This window comes from Physeter macrocephalus, chromosome 15 (genome assembly GCF_002837175.3).
Source record: "Physeter macrocephalus isolate SW-GA chromosome 15, ASM283717v5, whole genome shotgun sequence".
In the NCBI taxonomy this organism is placed as follows: domain Eukaryota; kingdom Metazoa; phylum Chordata; class Mammalia; order Artiodactyla; family Physeteridae; genus Physeter; species Physeter macrocephalus.
The window spans coordinates 77655927-77669403 of NC_041228.1; positions in this window are offsets into that span (position 1 = coordinate 77655927).

Genomic DNA, 13477 nt, shown 5'->3' on the forward strand with positions numbered 1-13477 from the left:
TGGGGAGAGAGCAGGACGGAGAAGCAGCACCTGATACTCCACCTGCAGCCTGCTGACCACTCCACAGAGGTTTCAGGGACCCTGGACCGCCCAGGGCTTTGATTCGGGAGCTGAACAGACTAATGGGATGGGGCGTTTTAAAGAACCCGACCCAGAACTTCTACGAGGAATATTAGGACTCATTCCTGCAGTCGACTCAATAATCCCAAAGGCCCCAGACTTAACGAAGGGAGGGGGGCTGGAATTCCCTGGCACCCAACCTTCGTTAAACCAAAGTGACGGGTCAGGAGCAGCCCTGGCAGCAAGGCGAGTCGTTGCTACCTCTCTGCTCTCCGGCCGGCGGAACTGAGCCTACGTTTCAGCCTCTGGAATCTTTATGCGTAAAACATGCTGACTAGACTCATAAGCAGCTCGCTCCGTGTGCCTCTCATTTGGAGGGAAATGTCGAGAATCATCAAAGGAGCCTGCCTGGAGCTACAGATTTGCAGCTGTGTGTCTACTGAGATAACACAGAATGGAAATCTGGACACTTCAGGCCCTGATTTCGGCTTCCTAGACAAAGCTATGTTGATTAGATTGGCAGTTCTTGAAACAACAGACAACGCAGCTTTTCGAAGTTGCAGCAGATTTTGAATTGGGACTCATATTGACTCTGTAACCCAACCACAGAGATGAAGCGCTGAAACAGAGAATTGGAAGGTTAATTAAGAATCTGCTTATATGGGGAAACAGTCAGATTTCCCTCGCTTTTCAAGGGACAATAAATCTATTTCTAAGAAGGGCATGCGGCAGAGTTGGCCTCCCAGCCCTATGGTCTGCAGTAGGTACAAGCTCTGTTAAGGCACTTAGCCCTCCTGAGACAGCTTCCTCAGCTGAAACATGGCCACACTCACACCCAGCTCACACAGTGCGGGTGAGAATTAAATGAAGTAACCTGCTTCCAGCACCGTGTCTTGTGCTTAACAAAGTGGAGTCCTTCGTCTGATTAACAGGACAAAAGAACACAGCAGCTCACTTTGTGAAGCCACAATAGAGGACATTTTTACTTGAAAAGTATGACATCATCCTAGGACCTTTGTTAGAAATTCTAAAATAGTTCACGTCCAGAGCAAAAATCAGAGGTAAAAAGAAATGAAACACAGAATTGCTTTTGTAAAATTTCAACTGATCTGTGTCAACTAAAATTCTTTAAGAAATTAGTTGATTACTCTGAGCCATTCCTCACCCTATAATTAGAAAATGCTTCCACCTCCTCCTTTCTGGAAATGTCTACCAACCTTCTCATCAATGGAATTTACCCAAGTCTGAGGTCATCTAGGCACCACGTGTAAGGCTGGTGGAGCACGCTGATTAAATGCACGGTTTGACACACGCGCACCTGTACTTGAGCCTCACCTGTACACCTTCCAGCTGTGCGACCTGGGTGATTACACAGTGTAAGCCTCCATTTCATCATCTACAGTAGGGGGAGGTCATCACGGTATATGGCTTACGGTATTATTTTGAGATTAAATGAGATAAAGTAGCACAGTACCCACTAAGAAATCATGTTAGCCGTAATTATTAATAAGCAATTTATAACATCCGTGACTTCTCCGTAACGTACGTACCGGGTAAGAAGGGAATGTGAACTTAATAATACATTTTTCTCAACACTGCATAAGGAAAAAAGAATTTTTTCATATAAGGAAAACCACATGGGCTATAAATTTTGAATGCAGATTCATTACTTCTTGCTTTATATTTTAGTTAATACGACAGTGACATTTTCTCCCTTACATGGAAATCACATATGAATAACTGACATTTTTTACACCAAAAAATAGGCAGTTTTTTCCCATCCTCTCAGATAGCTTCCTCTTATTTAAAGAAGCTTTCATTTCATATTTAAAATTGTAGAGTAAGTAGATAGAGCAACTAGAAATGACAGCATTGCAAAGAAATCTAAAACATATTCTGATCAACGGAATCAAGCCAGGTTTTCAGAAACGTCTATCACACTGAACCTGGGGCTGCTGATAACACCATCCACACCTACATTGCCTCACCGCCACATCCCTGTCGGCCTGCGCTGCCTGGAGTCTTATCAAGGACGCAAAGCCCAGGAATTTCCGTACCCGAAGTGGAAAGAGATTAGCTCTGGCTCTGAAATAAATCACTTCCCGGTGTTTTCACTTCCAGACTTCTAACATTTTCCCTGCCGTTTTGGATATGACCAGAAGTGTTACACATCCATCACAAAGATGATCAATTACACTCTGATCCCACATAAAAAATCCCAAATAAAAATGGGGAGCTGTAAGTTAGAATCTTGCCATTGTCACCCATGTGGCATCATTTTTTTTTTTTTTTACATAGCTCACAATGACTTTTCTGGAATCTACTGTACCTTTGAAGAACGTCTTTAAAGCGTGAGAAGAGGCCCGGCGTCAATTAGGTTGCCACTAAGTGATGCAAGAGAAGCAGAAACAGTCAACTGCGCAGCTGCTGATGAACTTGTCAGGCGAACAGCTGTTGCCAGGTCATCCCTAGCACTGATCAGCGGTAAGAGGCTGACACTCATTCATTCATTTTCTCCTTAGGACGTGCAAGTAGCACATAGGCTGGGAACTTCCTAAAGCAGCTAAGAGTGATTGAGAAAGTGTGGTCTTCCTTCTCTCCGTCCACACCCTCAGGTGAGAAGGAACTCCCCTCTCACCAGTCAGTCACGGTGCAACAGAACTGGACGTTTTCCGTGCTTCCAGTTGTCAAGTACACTGCTCTTTCCAGACCGCCTCACTGGCTTTTCTCCATCTCCATATTTTGGTACCTTAGGGAACAACTAACTCAGGACCCTTAATTCCAAGTCATCGTAAGACCATCGTCTAGAGGAATAGAGTTTTGGAATGAAAGATCTGATTCTGCAGAATCCCTAAGCCACAGTCGTGCATCCACCACTTCAATTCATCTAAAAGTGGAGGCGTGTTGGCTTAGGACAAAGCCCATAATTAGACAGCTCCAGATGCAAGAATCAAACTGGTCCTCAAGATGTCCACTCTTTTTTCTTTTTTTTTTTTTTGGCCGCTCTGTGTGGTGCACGGGATCTTAGTTCCCCAGCCAGGGGTCGAACCCGTGCCCCCTGCAGTGGAAGCACAGAGTCTTAACCACTGGACCGCCGGGAAAGTCCCATGTCCACCCTTTTCTATAAATTCTGTGCTTGACAGCAACGGGAATTTCTACGTGAACTGTGAAAATATCCCCAGAGGTGGCCTTTGGTGGGGAGTCCCTTGACAGGTTAGCTGTTGCTTCAAACTCTCAGCAGGGGGGCAGGCACAAAACATAAAGGAGGCCTCAAAATAGGCGACAGGGCCCCAAACACCAGGCTGGGGTTCTGGGGCAAATTTCTACTTCCTGGCCGAGCAATCCCAGGTGGCAGAATCACGGGAAACAATAAGTTGCCGCTGTTTTAAGTCAGTGTGTTAGTTATAGCATCGGAGTGGTTCCTCGTGTAGCAGAAATAACCAAAACATGGGCGTACGCTCAAGGTGTCAATAAAACGTCATAGACAAACTGAGGCCCATTCCTAGGCTTCCCAGGGAGCCAGGAATGGGCTTCAAGTTTGAAATCCCTGGATGGCAGTGCTCCCAGGCCCCAGTCTTACGAGCTTAGGGCTGCCTTTCCCAGTATTTGTCCCAAGCGGTGCTTCTCCACAGAAAAGGTTCCCATTTTTATGCCTCTTGCTTATCATTCCCTCTGCTTGGAATGCCATCTCCCACGCGTGCTTCACCCAAACCCCGACCACCCTTCAGGCCCACCGCCCCCCCGCCCGTGCCCCTTCCCCTGACAGGTCTGTCCTTACCCTCTCGCCCCGTGATACAGCCCGCCGCCGTCAAGAGCCATCTGTGGATGTGAGTTCAGAACGGCTCTGGCGCCAGGATCTCTCCCTCCTTAGGCCCCCAGTGGCATTTATCTCGTAAATTGTTCACGACACCTTTCTTCTCCCTTTTATCATAACGATGTGTGTATTTTCAGGATCCTCCTAAAAGTACTCTGAGGGACTGCGTTTCCTGCATCCCTGCCTGCCCCCGACGGCCTGTTTCCAATCCTCCTCCTTCTCACCCCACCAGGACTGGCCTGGCTTAGATTAATCAAGCCATGGGAATCCATGTCAGAACAAGGGCTCTGTACTCATCTGATGCTCACGCCCGGAAAGCTGTGTGACCGCAGCATTTGCACAAATCAAGGCCCTATTAATAGGACATCAGAGTTTTGGGAAAGGGCTCAGGGCTTGAGTCAAATGGTCCTACTGCAAGCTGGAATCCAGAGCATACTGTTTCCTAACTGGACGAAGATGAGGTTATTTAACCCCCTCTATGTGACATTTTCTTCACCTGTAAGCTGGAGGTGTTCTGATGTCCTAAGGTTGCTCTGCTCCGAGTGGTACCGTACATGCTCAGCACCTATGACCCGGTGACAGAAGCACACCGCAGAACACGAGGTGCCCTGAGGAACGACTCTCCACCGGGGTGCCACTACACACCACCCCTCGCCTCATCATCATAGGTCACGCGTTTCTGCAAAAAGCAAAGTTCTGAAATCACGCACTATTTAAATGTAAATCTAAGCGTCCTTCAATCTGAGGGAAGGGCCCACTGTACCGAGAGCCTGTCTCCCTAGCTTCATAGAAAACCTATACTCCCCTCAAACTTAAACTAGAGCTAAGGTCATGAGCCAATCATCCTCTTTTCTCCTGAGGTGGTGATTTTCAGTCTCAATTTTAAATGAGACGAAACACTGACCGTGTGGCCTCCCTCTCTTTTCACAATAACGATGGTCGCACATCCTTAAACCCGATTCCTCACAACTGACCCGGCACAGCTAGCAGACGGTTACCTCTTTTTTCTGTTTGCTTTGGAAAGACCGAATGGAAAGCAGAGTCTACGCCTCACTCGAGCTGCTCTGCCTCATTTTTCTTGGAAAAAGAAGGTGATGACTGATTTATCCAAACATGGTTAAGACATCTGGTCTATTGTGTTATCCTCCCAGCCATCAAGGGTCACGGTTTTATGACGAAATAAAGAAAAAGGGTTAAGATGCATTGAGCATTGTACGAGATAGGACAATAGGAGGAGAGGGCATCCATAAACCTCTATTTATAGTAAAGATGCTATCGTTAGCAGGAGTTTTTATGCCAAGATTATCAGGAGCGAGCGTGTACACCCTGAAGGCTCCGTTGTACAAGAAAAAACTCGGATCAGCCTCCTGAAGATGTTATCAGAGACTTACAGAAATAACTGTTTGAAAAACTGGTCATTGTCAGTATGGAAATGATACATTCAATCCCTGAGAATTCTGACACCACAAACCCACCGGCGTGTAAGCCCTGGAGTCGGACGGGGAGCAGTGCTGCTAGCAGAGGGCGTGCGTCCCGTGTGCTGGGCTCTCCCTTGCAGGGAATAGACGCTGAGCACATAAAAGTTGATGAAGGCAAGGACCAAGCCTCTTCCCTCTGTGCTGAGGCTAGAGCCAGCTCATGTCTACCGCCAATAACGGACAGGAAAAGCGCTTGATGGATAGCGCTTGATCGATCCCTTTCTATACTTGCACAGCCCAATTCCTCACAGAACTTTTCTGCTTTCAACACTAAAAGAACCACATAATCCACAGAAGCTTCCAGCCAGAGGGGTCCTTAGAGGTTACCTGATCCAGTGCCAGAACGTCCCAGACAGTGCACTGGTGTCCAGACCATGAAACGACTTGCTGAGGGCCACACAGCTATTATGGGGCAAAACTTGAATTACTCCTAATTTCAAAGGTTGGGTGACTTTCATTAACTTGTGGACAAGGTCACTTTCTCTAAATAATTGTTTATCGATCCATGACAACAAAGGCACTCCTGTGGCTGCCCTTCTTGGTGGATATGCAACCAAGTGGGTCTAATGTCAGTAGAAAGCACCATATGGGGACTTCCCTGGCGGTGCAGTGGTTAAGAATAAGCCTGCGAATGCAGGGGACACGGGTTCGAGCCCTGGTCCGGGAAGATCCCACATGCCGCGGAGCAACTAAGCCCGTGCGCCACAACTACTGAGCCTGCGCTCCAGAGTCCGCGAGCCACAACTACTGAGCCCATGAGCCACAACTACTGAAGCCCACGTGCCTAGAGCCCGTGCTCCGCAACAAGAGAAGCCACCGCGATGAGAAGCCCGCGCACCGCAATGAAGAGTAGCTCCTGCTGGACGCAACTAGAGAAAGCCCACACGCAGCAATGAAGACCCAACACAGCCAAAACAATTAATTAATTAGTTTTTAAAAAAAGAAAGCACCATATGAAGACAATTTTCCAAACTTAGCAAACAAGCTCCATTACCCAAGCAAACCAACCTCTTAATTTATAACCCAGGTTTTCCTCTGACTTATGGTTCTTGCTCACAAAAAAAAAAAAAAAGAAAAGAAAAAAGCACACAAATAAGACTAAACCTAGGGAAATAACACAACCCCCAGATTTTAAAAATGGTGGGTAAGGAACATCATCTTTCAACAGAGAGGACAATGTGTGGTGAACTTAGTCATCGTTCCGGGCTGAATTGTTTCCTCCCCAGAGATGTTGAGTCCTCACCCCCCAGTACCTGTGGATGGTCCCTTCCTTGGAAGCAGGGTCTTTGCAGATGATCAAGTTAAAATGAGGTGCTAGGGTGGGCCCTAACCCAGTATGACTGGTGACCTTATAAGAGGGAAATGTGGACACGGGCGGGCCCTCAGGGAGAACACCATGTGAAGATAAAGGCAGAGATCAGGAGATGCTTCTCTAAGCCAAAGGATACCAGAGACTGCCAGCAAAGCCCAGAAGCTGGGCCAGCGGCAGGGAACAGACCCTTCCTCACAGTCTCGGTAGGAACCAGCCCCACTGACACTGACCTTGGACTTCTAGTGTCCAGAACGGTGAGACAGTAAATTTCTGTTGTGCAAACCACCAAGTCTGTGGCACTTTGTTCGACAGGCCCACCAAACTAGTACCGTTGCCTCATCTGAAAAAGGCTGGGTGAACTAACTGATCTCACTGGCCCTCCCACCCAAACTCCCCAGGTTCCGTGTAGGCGTGGACTGTACAGAGGCCCTGAGTCCATGCCTGGCCTTGGAACCTTTCTACGGCCATGGGAGGGGACACGAGGTATGGGACACAGCCGTGAACAGGAAGACACAGTCCCTGGGACCGGAATTCACGTCTCCCAGGGAAGATCAGCTCTAAGCAAGTAACTACAAGTGTGGTGCAGGCTGCAGAAACACAGAGGCCTCCCTGGGGAAACTGGACTGGTCCGTGGGCCAGGGGAGGGCTGGAGGGGACAGGAATGAGGGCGAGGTGTCAGCACCCCAGCAAAGCGGGTCGGGGAGGGAGGTGTCTCGTGCCAGCAGGACCAGCACAGACTGAGTCCAGGGGAGGGGACCGCCTACCCGGGCTGAGAGGAGAGACAGAGGGCTCTTGGTGACACATCTGGTCAAGGCCACACGGGGCTGGGGGGGTAATGTCTGGAGCAGTGACAGCAGCACAGTCATAAAGGAACCCTCCGCTGATGAGTCACTTCCAAACCTCAGTTATATTTGGATTTCTGTCGGGCCTAATGGCATCCTTTCTGCTTCCTATTTCAACGTAGCAGGCCAAAGGCAGAACTGATCACTAGGCGCAGACTCTTTCATTTAGACCGAAAGTCGGTTTTCCTTTTCAACAACGTTTGCTTGTTAGGTTTCTGGGAGAAGGCCTGTTCTGTGCGTTTGCTTGTTTGTTTGAAAATCGCTGAGAACAGTTTGACAAATACTGCAAACTATACGAAAGGAAAGAGACACAGACCATTAAATACCGATCAAACTGGTTTCTGAAAAAGGACGACCACACTCTGCGAGGATTAAATACTGTGATACTAGCTGCCCTCTTCCTGCCCTCAAGACAACCCAGGAATAAAGGCATGTGGGCCACTGGATTTTCCACATCACTTTTAAGATTTCTGTTCTGCTCCTTGCATTATTAATAATTAACATTAGTATTTATTGAGTACTTAGTATGTGCCAGGCACATACTCTTCACATTCATTTTTTTTCATAATACTGCAGCCCTTTAAGTACTTTAAGCCAAGCACATTTGCCAGTGTCCATCATAGCCATCTGCTTCCGGGTCTAACCACAGAGTTGGAAGCAGTAGTGTTGTATGGTTCTTTCAGGAAGACTCCTAAATACGGAGGGATTCTCTTTTCGTTTTCCTTCTTCCTTTCTGTCCTGGAATGTGGTTCAATGGCCGGAGCTCCAGCAGCCATCTTGGACGACAGGGCGGTCCAGGGGAATGGTGGCCAGTCACAGCAGCGTGAAAAGACAGAAGAATCCTCGGTCTCACATTGTAGATCCACCAAATCAGCCCTGCACTGTGGATTCATATTTTTTTAATAAGAAAGAAACATATTTATATCTACTTTTCATGTTTCAGTTATGTGCAGCCAGAATTATCTGAGAGAAGCATTACTGTGTGCCAGGCACTGGGCTTGAAACAAATCTCCCTCCACCTCCCCCACCCCCAATACACACATTCAGACAGTAAAATAAATAGTTTGGATGTTTCGGCAATGCCTGATCTAATGCAATAATCACAGATACATCACACCAACCACAGACATTACTCCTAAAGATTTTACAGAAATGCTTCAGAGGACCCTGAAATTTTGTGAAACATTCTCAAATCCAATACTTTATAATAGATTCCTCTCCCACAAGAGTGATTTTTTTTTCCTGAATCTACAAAGTGAGGTCATCTTGCTTCCCATTGCTTACTGCATTCAAAGACCATTACACTGAAAATAATTACCTGAAACCAGTAGGAATATTTTTCCTTCTCCTTCCCACCTATTAAAAAGTAGTAAAGTTGTGCAACCTGCATGCCTCTATTTTTACTCTACTTTTCCTCAGGAAGCCCTCTGATAATAAGTGAAATGCCTGTGACCTTGATAAGCTTTGAATTAAGCTGTAAAAATAAAGCCTTTTGTAGTTTCCTGAAAGGTATTTGGATCTAAGGCTATAAAAAAAAATTGCTTAGGTATTGATGCCCATATTAAGTTGGCCCTTTTACCAGAATATAATGGAAGTTCTCTACTCATTTTGCCAGGTGTAGGCATCCCTCTGTATGTCTAAAGACCTTAACTGATGAATAACAATATTACATTCTGTGACTAAAGGAAGTTTGACAAAATATGTCAAATAGGCACTTAGATGTAAGGAGACAAAATAATTGCCTATACTGAAGAGTTTTTCCCTTGAGATTTGTCTTTGGAGAAGCAGAAGTCAGATTGCCTTTTGAGCTACAGGGATTTCAGATCAACTGTAAGAAAATCAGGGAAAACCCAGGACAAAGGGTGGGCCCAGAGCTCCAGGCAGAACTTGCAAGGGGACCGGTCAGCTCTAACCCCCTCCCCCTATACTAGGGTGGGACCAGGCGAGCCTCCGAGCTTCACCTCCGCCACGGACTCAGTCGGGATCCCCAAACCCGTCGGGCTTTGGAACCCTCCTCTGGTAGTTCCACGCACCTCAGCACTTTCCTGGCCCTGTAAGGTTGTTTTGTCTCTGTGGCTTGTAGCACTTGCTGATTTGAGCCCCGTGTAGATAACTCCTCAGCATGTAATCTCTTATCTTTTCCCCTTCACTTTGGAACAAGGAGGGGAGGCCCAGGGTCTGGGGAGATGGTAGGGGCTCTGAGCTCAGCGCTGACCCTTTCTACTGCCCGGCCACCACCGGAGCTCTCCTGGGCCAGCCTAGGTCACAAAGTCACAGCTCAGATAGGGAGAAAGGAGCCAACTGAACGAAGACAGCTCTTAGGAAGGAAGGAACAAGCAGCCACCAAGAGGAAATGCTCCAAGTGGGCGACTGGGACTGACACATACACACGACTATCTACAAAACAGATCACTAGTAAGGACCCACTGCAGAGCACAGGGAACTCTACTCCATATTCTGTAACGGCCTGCATGGGAAAAGGATCTAAAAAAAAGAGTCGAGGTATGTATATGTATAACTGATTCGCTTTGCCGTACAGCAGAAACACAGCATTCATTATAAATCAACCGTACTCCAATAAAAGTTTTAAATTATTTTTAAAAGGAGATGCTCGAGGTGGACGGCTTTGATCCGAGCGGCACAGGTCTGGCCAGCCCTTCCGCGGGGAGGAGCGCGAGGCGGGGCTTTCCTTGGGGACCCTCCATCCTCCACAGCCTGAGAGGTGCGCTTTCCTTCGACTGCGAGGGAGGGCCGAGGGCGGAGGGCCTGCGATGGGCCCGTGGCGCCGCTGCCCAGACCACGAAACCAGGTCCGCGGCGCTCGCCGAGTCCGTGGAGGGGCTGCGCTCGGGGCCCTCCTCCCCTCGGCACCTCGGAACTCGCTTCCCCGGCTCCCAACGCCCCGGGTCCCGAGCAGGCCGAGTTCACCGACGCGAGGCGGGTACCCACGGCCGAGTCCTGGCCCGGCTCCTTGAGGACGGGCAGAGCTGGGGAGAGGCTGCGGGGCTCGGGGGTGGCTGACTCCTCCAACGTGAGGGTGCTCAGCTGGGCGCCAGCAGGACGGGGACAGCGCGGGCCTCCGGCGTCCCGGGAGGCAGCGTGGCGGACGTGCGTGTGTCGGCGGACGGGCTCTACAGGGGGCGGAGGAGTCCTGCGGAGCGTGACCTCCTAGGCGGGTCTCGGAAAGAGGCGCGCTGTGCGCGAGGTGCCAGGAAGACTGCCGGGCCCGGACGGCGTGCCCACCACAGGCAGCTAAAACCTCAGCAGGCCAGGCCCGTACGCGGTCCAGCGGCGCGGCGCGTACGGACGCCCCGCAGGCATCGGGGCTGCCCTGTGCGGGCGGGAGGAGAGAGCTCACCGGCTCCAACAGCAGAGGACAGGCCGAGTTCACCGACGCGAGGCGGGTACCCACGGCCGAGTCCTGGCCCGGCTCCTTGAGGACGGGCAGAGCTGGGGAGAGGCTGCGGGGCTCGGGGGTGGCTGACTCCTCCAACGTGAGGGTGCTCAGCTGGGCGCCAGCAGGACGGGGACAGCGCGGGCCTCCGGCGTCCCGGGAGGCAGCGTGGCGGACGTGCGTGTGTCGGCGGACGGGCTCTACAGGGGGCGGAGGAGTCCTGCGGAGCGTGACCTCCTAGGCGGGTCTCGGAAAGAGGCGCGCTGTGCGCGAGGTGCCAGGAAGACTGCCGGGCCCGGACGGCGTGCCCACCACAGGCAGCTAAAACCTCAGCAGGCCAGGCCCGTACGCCGTCCAGCGGCGCGGCGCGTACGGACGCCCCGCAGGCATCGGGGCTGCCCTGTGCGGGCGGGAGGAGAGAGCTCACCGGCTCCATCAGCAGAGGACGTGGGGGGGGGGGGGGTTGGCGGGAACGCGGTCCCTCCCGGTTGCTCTCCGGGGGCACAGAGCCGGGCTTGGGGGGCTCTAGGCTCCAGACAGGCCTGCCTGCTTGGGCTCGTTCGGGGCCCAGTGTCTTGTTAGGTGGACACCTGTATTAGTTAGTGTCCTAGGGCCCTGTCATTGCGGGCTCCGATGGCGCCACTAAATGGCCGTTTCCGGGGCCCCGGGGGCGGACCTGACCTCAGAAGGCAGCTGTGGAGAAAGGTTTCGGGAAGGTGACGTGACACGCGGCCCCCGCTAACACTTGCTGGGCACGCCTTTCCTTCACGACCACCATCTGAGGTCAGTTCCTCTAGCCTCCCTGTTGTACCAGGAAGGAAACGGCGGCTCGGAGAGCTTGAGAAACTCCCCCAGGCGGGCCAGGAAGTCATGGGTCCGGGTCTCAGACCCAGGCCAGGCCCTGGCTCCAGAGCCCAGCCTCACCCCTCTGCAGGGAAACGGGCCGGGTGCTTGGCACCCCCCAGGTCCCCCCAGAAAGGCAACATCCATTTTAGTGTGGCCATCAGACCCTGTAATGACCGAATGAGAGAAATCCTCTTAGCCAAGAAGTCTGCATTCAGAAACAGGCCTCCAGAGGCCGAAGACCACTGCTGTACCTCTGTGCGCGCAACGCTGTGTGTTCCCTGTGCTTTCCGGCCCTGACGTCATGAATAGAGGGCAGGATGGAAGCCTCAAGCCCCACCCACAGAAGACCTGGACTGGAATGTTCTAGGGAGAGTCACCATTTCTGTGAGGAAAGGCCATGGCCATCAGGTCTGTCACATCAACGTAACCTGAGGTAGCTCCTCCTGGGGTAAGCTTACATTTCTGATGAAATAGCCGACATTACTGCTTACACGTTAGTCCTTTCCTGCTCTTTCCATTTGTTGGACAAATGCATGGGCCTTGGGGTCATGGTGTGAAGATTTAACTGTTAAAAAAGATATAACGACAGCTAATGCTTGTAAGGCATTTAAAATGTGCTGACTCTTAAAAATCAAACAAGCCTACAGAAGAGGTCCTTGTTCTGCATCACACACGTGGAAATGGAGACTCAGGAGGGGGAAGACAGTCCTCTGCACGGGGGTTCTCAGAGGCCCATCCCAACACGCAAGCACATCTCAGGACCCAGCTTCCCAGCGTGACCGGGGGGTCCTGCTTTCCTCTTCCATGTTGAAGAAGATGCCATGTGTCTAGTACCCGCTATGAAAATGCTTCTCTGATCAATTAATATTGAAATCTTAGATGACAATTATAAATGTAGAGTGACACTTTACCAGCTCTAACATTACCAAAAATCTTTCTTTTCTTTCAGAGACTGGCTTATTTATCATAGACAAATGTTATCATTTCAATATCCAAAGATGCCTTCTCTGAAATGTCAGGTAGCTTTATTAATTGTTTAATAAAAAGCAATCATCGGGCTTCCCTGGTGGTGCAGTGGTTGCGCGTCCGCCTGCCGATGCAGGGGAACCGGGTTCGTGCCCCGGTCTGGGAGGATCCCACATGCCGCGGAGCGGCTGGGCCCGTGAGCCATGGCCGCTGAGCCTGCGCGTCCGGAGCCTGTGCTCCGCAACGGGAGAGGCCACAACAGTGAGAGGCCCGCGTACCACAAAAAAAAAAAAAAAAAAAAAAAAAAAAAAAAGCAATCATCAATCAGTCATCATTTTCTTAATGGGTGTAAAAATGTTACACCCATATTCACTAGTTTCATAGATGAACATAATTAAGGCAAGAAATTTGAAACTCTGAGTTTTAAATCATTTGAGTAATAGAAAAGCTGTGGATATTTTAGAAAGCTTCATTTTAAATTACTTAATACTAACTATTAAGATCTTATCTTTCTCTAGGTATATTAGGGGACCATCTATTCTTCGGCAGCCAATCTCATAGGCCTTCTGTAGCTACGGTACTTTATTGCGATAAGTGATATTTATGTTAATGTCCCTGAGATGCCATAAAAATTTTAAATACCTTCTCAAAAAAAGTCAAAAATTATTTTCATTTATATTTGAGTGCATTTTCATTATCTGAGTATAGTTATTGTATGTACAACACCATGGTATTAATTCATATGTTATCAGGATACATAAATAAT